Consider the following 10,336-nt stretch of genomic DNA (forward strand, 5'->3'; position numbering starts at 1 on the left):
AAATCCTTTTCTCAGGGATGGGGCTTAAACTCCCTTGTATATTTGCCTGCACACATACTCGAGTTTTAGCTAAAGGATGATAGTCATTTAAAAACACTCATTATATGTTCATCCTTTCAAAAAGATTTCAGCATGCATCAAATATTTGTCATTTAGCACACAACATGACATATTGCATTTCGGTTTAAGGCACAATAGCCAATCAAGGCTATACTAAAGAATTATGCAATAGGGATTCAATATGAAGATGACACAACTCAAAATACAATGAGTGTGTGCAAAATCAAAACTCCCCCTAAGTCATGTGATATTCTCTAGTGACATGGACTTGAAGGTTATGAGATGGTGATCATCCATTTAGGTCCAGAGCAAAATTCATAATCCAAGGATTAAGACCAAATGGTGTCCATGAACTAGTTATCCTAGGACAATAAGATACGTATATGATGAAGGGCATCCTAGGAGAATTCAAAGAATTTTGATTGTACATGTTTTTCAATTTAGCCTAAAGCATATAGGATTCAACATGTACAAACCTAATAAATATCTTTGCTTGCATTTTCAATTAAGGATGAAAAATTAATACTCTTTTATGATTCATTGATCCTTTCAAAAATAATTTAGCATGCATTAAACACCTATCTTAATACATGGTTTCATTTTTAGGAAAAGCTCTACTAAAATTTCAGCAGTATGCCGTCTGTAAATTAAATATTTTCCCATTTTTCCATGTACCTAAAACCTGATAAATTCACGCAATCAATTTATAATTTAGCTCAAGCATGTGAGAACCTATATCCTCTACTAGCATGCAATTCAAATCACTGCATCGACCATACAGGAGGCATTCAATACATGCATGCAATTCAGTAGAGAATCAATATAGACTATCCATTAAATATGTTCATTTTGCAGACAATGGATAGTGGTGTTCACCACAAATAAGTTATCCATAAAACATAGTTGAACTTTAAGCGAAGGATGGATATATGCATTTATTAAAAAAAAAAATTATCCATTCATCAGAAAATATAATCATTTAAACAAGAATTGACATAGGCATTTAGCTCACAACAGTTTAAAAGGAAAATTATCCATTTATTAGATAATATGTTATTACGTAGAAATGGATATATAGAGTTCAGTGTAGCGATAAAAAATTAACTATCCATCAAAAGAATTTAAAACAATTAGTGATTTATGGATAGTACACTACAGTGTTGTTTTTATGTAGGCATGTAAGCAAAATTAAAAATTTTGAGAGCATTTAAATTAAAGAATCATGAAAATGACAACCTCCCATTGAGTTGTGCACTCTGGTTACGCCTTTTTCCTTTATAAATTCTTCACTCTATTAACCAAGTGCTCTAAGATTTTCATTGATTTTAAGCTTGGCTTTTTATGCCGAGTTTAAGAAAATATGATATACAATATAAATTTAATTTCCTGTAACTCAATTCAGTATGATGGACAAAAATATGCTATATTTTAAGATATTTATATGTAAGCATATATATAGCATTAAGAATCTTGTAACAATTAAAACCTTTTGTCCATTTGAATGAGATTTATTTAAACATACTTATGAGATTTAATTTAAGAATTGATAGTTTTATATAAGCATGCTATAGCCAATATTATCATATATTAACCAATCATAATATCATATGAGTGTCATGCATATATACAAAATCATGACATAAATTCAACGCTAGATTCATCATATGATTCACAAATAAAATTGATACAAGATATAGCACATGAATCAATATATGAATTGACTACAAGGTAGAAGGAAGAAGATATACCATATCAGTTTACTCCTTTTTAGTCGTTAGAGCTCAAGGTGGCATTCCTCTCTCTCTTGGTTTTTCCAAAATTCTTAATGTTCTCAAATCTCCTTAGTACTAGTATTAAACATGATCTTATAAAAACCATTAGTAAATAAGGCACACTATGAAATATGCATGAAACTCATATGATATCCATTAAACCATGTCATGCTCAAATCATTTTCAAATATTGAGAAACTATGCATTTTAAAAATTCATTTTCAATGGAATATGAAATACTTTGCTAAAATCTTTTCCAAAACCTCCAATTAATTGATTTTACAAAAGCATTTTCAAAAATTCAAATGGTAAAATCTATATAATAAAAGCAGTGGAGGATTTGCAAAGGGTTTATCCTCAAAACAAGGATACATCAAAGATGAGTCGTTGCAATCTTTATGTAAATGTGGTTGGGCTTATTGCAACTGAGCTCTGATACCAATTGTTGGAATTGGTGTGATCCCAAAGCGGGGTGAATTGGGTTTTGAAAATATTTTGGCTAAATTAAACATTTACGCCGATTCACTACATATCATATCCCATTTTAATTATGTTCATGTATGTAAAACTGAATAAGCAATATGTGTCGACATACACGTGTATCTCATTTAAAATAAATATGTGCATGAAATTAGTTATAAACATAAATGATCAAGCATACACACACTGAATTTAAAGTGCAGAAATTAAATAAGATAAGGAGAGAAAGACACACAATATTTGTTATCGAGGTTTGGCCAAACCAGCCTAAGTCCCTGCCTTGGGCATACCCCCCAAGGATTTGACTAACCCTGCTCACTTACAGGTGGACTAGAAACCGTTTACAAACTCCTGTCCTTACTGGGCAATAAATACCCCAGGTTACATTACAAGGTTGTCCCCAACCTACACACCTTTCCTTACGGAGTGAGGAATACCCTAGCTTAATTACTAGGCTGAGCCGAACTGATCTCTTTTACGGGGCAGAGACTCCCCAGTTCAATTTCGGTCTGAACCCAATCAGTCTCCCTTACGGGGTAGAGACTCCCAAGTTCAATTAACGGGCTAAACCCAACCGGTACAACAAAACAAATTTTATACATTTGAAATGCTTCTAAATACAAGAAGAGATGTACACAATGATCCTCTAAAAAATGCACTCTTAGATGATATGAAATATACTCAGTAGAGTAAGGGTGCTTTTTCAAAACAATTTTTGCAACCTTTGTATATGATATATATGATAAAAACTTCAAAGGTTTAAACCCTATTAAAAAATTTCTCCAAAAATATTTATCAAGAAAATAATTAGAAGAAACAAAATTTACTCTCAAAATTGATTTCAAAACAAATGAGGCATTAATGTGAGTGAAATGCTTTTGATGATATAAATGCCCAAAAAAATTTGCTATATTTTAAGTTTGATGTTACAAGAAAATGGATAAGTGAAAGAGAGATGTTGAAAGTGTTGACTCTATGAGTCCAATCCTATTTTGATAATGGCAAATCAATTGGTATTTGATCTGTGCATTGAGATTATGAACAGGAATAATATTTAGCATGCAAGAAAGGTGATGAAGTCATCGAAACCACGAGGATTAAATATATATATATATACCCTGGCACAAGTTATGGAACTGAGAAGAGTAGAAGAATGAAGATGCAAGCATCTTGTGCAAGCATCAAGTTCAAGATTGTCATGGGAATGAGTATTTAGAATTGATGTATGTGCATATTTTATATGATATAGCTAGAAGCTCAAAATATATACACATGCATCTCATGAAAACCTTCTAGGGTTAAATATGGATTTAGAGAACTTATTTTTAAACCTTGGAAAATGTTTTATAAGAGGTTAAAGCAAGAGTGCTCAAATGGTTTTTGAAAACAAAATAAAAAAACTGAAGTTGGACTGCCCAGACGACTGAGGATTACCCTCACAAGTTTGAAGATGCAACTTCAGACGGCTAAAAAATTAGTTTAGAAGTTCAAAGAATTAATTTTTAAACATAGAATAGTCAGAACACCTTCAGATGTTTGAACCCTAAGTTAAGTTGTCTGAACCCTAAGTTCAGTTGTTTGAGCAAAGGACTTCAGAAGACTGAACCCTCAGTTTAGTCGTCTGACCCTGTGTCCATACTAAAATTTTCAGTGCTTTAAGGAATATCAGATGTCTGAACCCAAATCTTTAGTCGTCTGAACCTGCAGGAAGTTTAAAAATATGATCTTTAGCTAGAGAACACGCGAGTTATACATTTGATCAAATTGATCCAACGGTCGGGACTTATTCTAAGGTCGAGATTACCTATATAATCAATCCCTAAACCCTAGTGCCTCAACTTTGGGAATAGAATTTGGAGGAAAGTATACACATCTCTGAACATTGTTGAACTAATTGCTAATCTCTTGTCTGCAATTTTCAAAGCGTTTACATTATATTAAAGCTTGGGCTATGTTGATTTTCAAAAGGGGTTCTAGCAACTATTGTGCAAAAAACTTTGGTATTGAGGTTTGGTGATCAAATTAAGTGTTTGCTTGTTCTCGAAGAGTTTTTCATCTCACAAACTTATCATTGAATATTCATTTTGAGAAGTTGATCATGAGTTATTATCTATATATATATATATATATATATATATATATGTGGAAGATCACTACTTGAGAAAACCTTTTGTTTAAAACTAAAATCTTGAAGAAAGTTTTAAATATATCTTCATTCAAAGGGTTGCTATTTGATTAGTGTAAGAAGTATTTGATTGCAAATCCTAAGAACTTCTAAATACATATTATTGAGGGATATTATTTTTCAAAGATAGTGTTTAAATCTTTGCTATATTCAAAGCTATTTATTTATTCAAAGATCTAATGTTATAGATTATTGATAGCAAGAATATAAATCTGCGCATTATCAAAGATTATTTTTGAAAGGATCTTGTTTTCCAATCTTGCTTAAAGTATTTTGAAATCGAACCTTATTGTTTCTCCAAAGCATTTATTTATAAAATTATATTTGGGAGATATTGATTTTAAAGGATTGATTTGTAAAGTGTATCATTTATATAATGATATCATCGTTACATACATACTGAGCTTCAAGTTTTATCATATGAATATGTGTTAGGTTTTCCATTGTACTCACTAGCTTTGTTAGAAGTAATATTGAGTTTTGCAGATTTGAAATTTTATATTGTAATCACGATTTGGGTTGTGAATGGGGTGAGGAGGAAGTTGTGCCTCTTGTAAGCAGCGGATTGTAGGGGAAGATCGGTCCCGGTTAAAAGCGCAGGGATTTAGTGGAATTCTTAAGTGGATTGCTCAAGGTGAGGACGTAGGCCGGGTTGGTTGAACCTCGTAAAATTGTGTTTGCTTTCTCTCTTCCCTTTTCTTTTTAATTTCTACTTGCATTTCATTATCAGCTTTTACATGATTATATGTTGATTTATATTATACGTACTTGATAATTAATTGGGTAAAATAGAATTTATTGAGATAATAATTTGAATTAATTTCAAGCCACTGCAATTAATTTGTTAAATATTGAAATAGGGATTAAGTGGTAAAATAAATTTAAAGATTTTTAATATATCCAATTCACCCCTATTGGGATTACACCTGAATTAACATTTGATATTAGAGCGGGTTTACATAGACTTAATTGTTCATTTTGTAAAAAGATCACATGACACACATCGGTGTAACCCTATTCGGAGAGGGACACTCGTCCCCTAGACCACCTACTTTCTACGATGTGATTACACCTATTGGAAAGGAAGAATGAGTATATATCTTTTAAATGTGGATTGGAAAGTGTGAAAAATTGTTTCCAAGGGAAATTATGTCCCTATGAAAGTTGTTGATAAGGTAAAATGTACCTAAAACTGAAGATGAGTATACTGAAGAAGATTGGAAGTCTGTGCAAATAAATGCTACTACAATGAATTTGTTATTCTGTGCACTAGATGTAAATGAATTTAATAGGGTGATGGCCTGTAACACTGCTAAAAAGATTTGGGAAAAATTAGAAGTCACACATGAAGGTACTAAGGAAGTAAAAGATAGTAGGATAGACATGCTCACTAGTGAATATGAGACATTTAAAATGACTGCTGATGATTCTATTCAATCCATGTATACTAGATTCACACACATCACAAATTCTTTAAATGCTCTTGGTTAATCTTACCCTACCTATGAGTTGATCAGGAAAATACTTAGGAGACTACCTCCAATTTGGGAAGCTAAAGCTACTACAATAACAGAAGGGAGAAATCTGAAGAAGATGTCTGTTGATGAACTAATTGGATCACTCATCACCTATGAGCTTGCAATAAATGAGAGGAAGAATGAGTAAATTAAAGCAAAGAAAGCTACAACACTTAAGGCATCATCTCACTGCTCTAGTGAGAGAAGTGATTCAGAATCGGATGAAAACATGACACTTATCACTAAGAAATTTAGAGAGTTCATGAGAAAGAACAAGAAATACACCGGAAAATTAAAGGGCTCAAAAATAGAAAAGGAAGAGTCAAGCAGAAGGAAGCAAAATGATGATCCTCCCATGTGTTATAAATGTAGAGACTTTGGACATATCAAACCAGATTGTCCCTAGCTAAAGAAAGTGTCTAAGAAGAAGAAGAAGAAGGCTCTAAAGGTGGGCTAGGACACTCACAGTAACAGCAGTTTAAAATCTGAATCCGTGATGACGAAATTGCGAATCTATGTCTGATGGCTCACGATAACCACAAGGTACAATCTTTTTGTTCTACTTCATCTTACTATTCAAGTGATTCAGAAAATGAAAATAGCATGCTTTCTTATGATGAATTGCATCAGGAATATTTATATACCCTTAAAATGCTTGAGAAAATGAATAAGAAAAATTTTAGTTTGAAATTAAAATTGAAAGAATTTTCAAAGTTAGTTGAAAGTCAAAATGAATCTCATGCATCTCTCATGAAAGACAAGGATTTGAAAATTGAGGAGTTAGAAAAAAATTTGAAAGATAAATCTAAGATTATTTGCAAATTTAGAGAAGGTCAAAATAATTTTGAAAAACTCTTAGGAGCACAAAGAAATTCCCTAGAGAACGAAAGTCTTGGTTTTAATGGGAAGGAGAATCTAAAAAAGAGACATCTCTACATGGGATATTTTGTAAGGGAGTCAAAATTGTATGTTCCAACTGAAGACTATTATAGAAATATTACATGTTTTAAATATAAGAGGTTGGGTCACATAAAATTTGACTGTCCTTTCAAAAATAAAGATGTCAAAATTAAGAAAGTTTGGAAAGTCAAAGGAGAATCTAGTACTAACCCCCATGGATCTAAGAAAATATGGGTACCAAGAGTAGTCATCTGATTATATCCTATAGATGTGCTTGAGATTGTCTTCCTCAAAGGACAAGTGGTATATTGGCAGTGGATGCTCGCAACATATGATAGGAGATAAAGCTAAATTCACATCTATCATATCCAAAGATGAAGGATTCGTTACATTTAGGGATAACTCTAAAGGTAAAATCATTGGAGTTGGTAAGGTTGGTTTGGAACCTTCACTTTTCATTGATAACGTGGTACTAGTTGATGGATTGAAACATAACTTATTGAGTATAAGTCAACTATGTGATAAAGGTTATAAAGTCTCATTTGAACATGTAAATACTTTGTGCTTAGAGACAATGAACATTTAGGAATGTTTGATGTGAAATTAGATGAATTGAAAATGAGGTTAATGAACTACCTAGAGAATGGAAGTACATAAAGAGTCATCCTATTGATCAAATAATAGGTGAACCATTATGTGGAGTAGCTACACGATCCTCACTTAGGAATATGATTAGTCATTTTGCTTTTCTGTCTCAAGAAGAACCTAAGAACGTGAGTGAAGCAATTGAGGATGAATCTTGGATGATGTCCATGCAAGAAGAGTTAAACCAGTTTGAGAGAAATAAAACATGGACATTAGTTCCTAGACCTAAGAATAAGATAGTTATTGGAACAAAATGGATATATAAGAACAAGAAAGATGAACATGGTATAGTTGTTAGAAATAAGGCAAGACTAGTAGCTTAGGGATATAACTAGGAAGAATAAATAGATTTTGAAGAAACCTTTGCACCTGTAGCTAGAACGGAAGCATTCAAATAAGGATTTCAAACTGTATCAAATGGATGTCAAAAGCATATTTTTAAATGGCTACATAAGTGAAGAGATATATGTAGAATAACCCACAGGTTTTGAAAACTATAAGTATCCAGAACATGTTTATAGATTAACTCAAGCCTTGTACGGTTTAAAGCAAGCTTCTAGAGCTTGGTATTAAAGGCTAAGCGATTTTCTACTAGATAATGGATTTATCGGAGGAAAGATACACACAACACTTTTCATGAAGCCTAAGAAAGATGACATGCTCCTAGTTCAAGTATACGTAGATGATATCATATTTGGAGCAACAAATAAAGACTTGTGCAATGAGTTTGCAAGCACTATGCAATGTGAATTTGAGATGAGCAGGATGAGTGAACTAAATTTCTTCCTAGGACTTCAGATCAAACAAGTGAAACATGAAATTTTTATAAATCAATCGAAGTACATTAGAGATTTGCTAAAAAAGTTTAATATGGAATATGAAAAAAATACTAGGGACACCTATGAGCTCTTCTTTGAAATTAGACAAAGATGAACAAGGTATACCAATAGATGCCAAGTTTTATCGTGGAATAATCAGTAGCTTACTATATCTAACTGCCAGTATACCTGACATAATATTCAGCGTATGTTTGTGCACAAGATTTCAGGCTGCACCAAAAGAGTCACATTTGTTAGCTATCGAATGAATACTTAGATACCTAATAGGAACTATTGAACTAGGGTTATAGTATCCTAAGTATACATCCTTTGAGATGATCAGCTATTCAGATGCTGATTTTGCTAGTAGCAAAGAGGATAGGAAGAGCACGAGTGGCACATGTCATTTCTTAGGACATTCTTTAGTCTCTTGATTTTCCAAGAAGCAGAATTCAGTTGTTCTTTCCACAGTTGAGGCAGAATATATTGCAGCAGGAAGTTGTTGTGCTCAAACGCTATATATGAAGCAACAATTGACGGATTTTGGATTAAGTTATGACACAATTCCTATAAGATGCGACAATACGAGTGCAATAAACATCTCAAAGAATCCTATATTACATTCACGAACTAAACATATAGAAATTAGACATCATTTTCTTTGTGATCATGTGCAAAAAGGAGATATGACACTTGAGTTTGTATGCATAGATGAACAATGGGCAGACATATTCATGAAACCACTTGTAGAGGATAGGTTTATCCAAACTAGACGTGAATTAGGTCTGATGCATAATCAATAAGTTGTCTAGAATTATATTAGATGACATAATTTAGGGGGAGCAACATCACTTAATATTCATAATTGGTTAAAAGTTTCAAATTTAGCTCATTTGTTCCCATTTGGTATCACATTTGCTATTAAACTCATATCATGATGAGTGCATGTTAACTGACACATGTTAATCCTCCTATAACCTTTGAACTTTAGTGACTGTTTTTTTTTTTTTATCCAAGTTTATGAAATTTGACACACTGTGTATATTCACATTGCAATTTAATTCAACAACACAGTTTTTCGCATTAACAAGGGGGAGAAGTAAATTGAATTAACACGGGGAGACGTATTTCACAGAACATTTTTTGAAATTTGAAGGTTGCATATTTTTTTAAAAAAATTGAGATTTAATTATGTCCAAACATTTTTGTTATATGCCTTTTTGTTGATGTCAAAAGGGGGAGAAGAATATAAGGTTATAGAAAAAATTATAAAGTTAATCATATTACTGAATATTTGATTGTGCATTTTTGAGGGGGACCCTTGTTAGGTGTAACCCATTTTATATTTTTCCTTGTGTACTTGTCATCATCAAAAAGAGGGAGATTGTTGACTCAATGAGTCCAATCCTATTTTGATAATGACAAATCACTTGGTAATTGATCTATACATTGAGATTGTGAACGGGAACAATATTTAGCATGCACGGAAGGGGATGAAGTTATGGAAGTCATAAGGATTAAAGCATATATATATATATATATATATATATATATATATGTATACCCTGACACAAGCTATGAAACTAAGAAGAGTATAAGAATGAAGATGCAAACATCTTATGCAAGTATCAAGTTCAAGATCGTCATGAGAATGAGTATTTAGAATTAATGTGTGTGCATATTTTATATAATATAGCTAGAAGCTCAAAATATATACACATGCATCTCATGGAAACCTTCTAGGGTTAAATATGGATTTAGAGAACTTATTTTTAAACCCTGAAAAATGTTTTATAAGAGGTTAAAGCAAGAAAGCTCAAATGGTTTTTGAAAAAAAAAAAAAAATTGAAGTTAAACTGCCCAGACGACTGAGGATTACCCTTGGAAGTTTGAAGATGCAACTTCAAATGACTGAAGAATTAGTTCAGAAGTCTGAAGAATTAATTTTGAAACAAAAAA

This window comes from Malania oleifera, chromosome 13 (assembly GCF_029873635.1).
Source record: "Malania oleifera isolate guangnan ecotype guangnan chromosome 13, ASM2987363v1, whole genome shotgun sequence".
In the NCBI taxonomy this organism is placed as follows: domain Eukaryota; kingdom Viridiplantae; phylum Streptophyta; class Magnoliopsida; order Santalales; family Ximeniaceae; genus Malania; species Malania oleifera.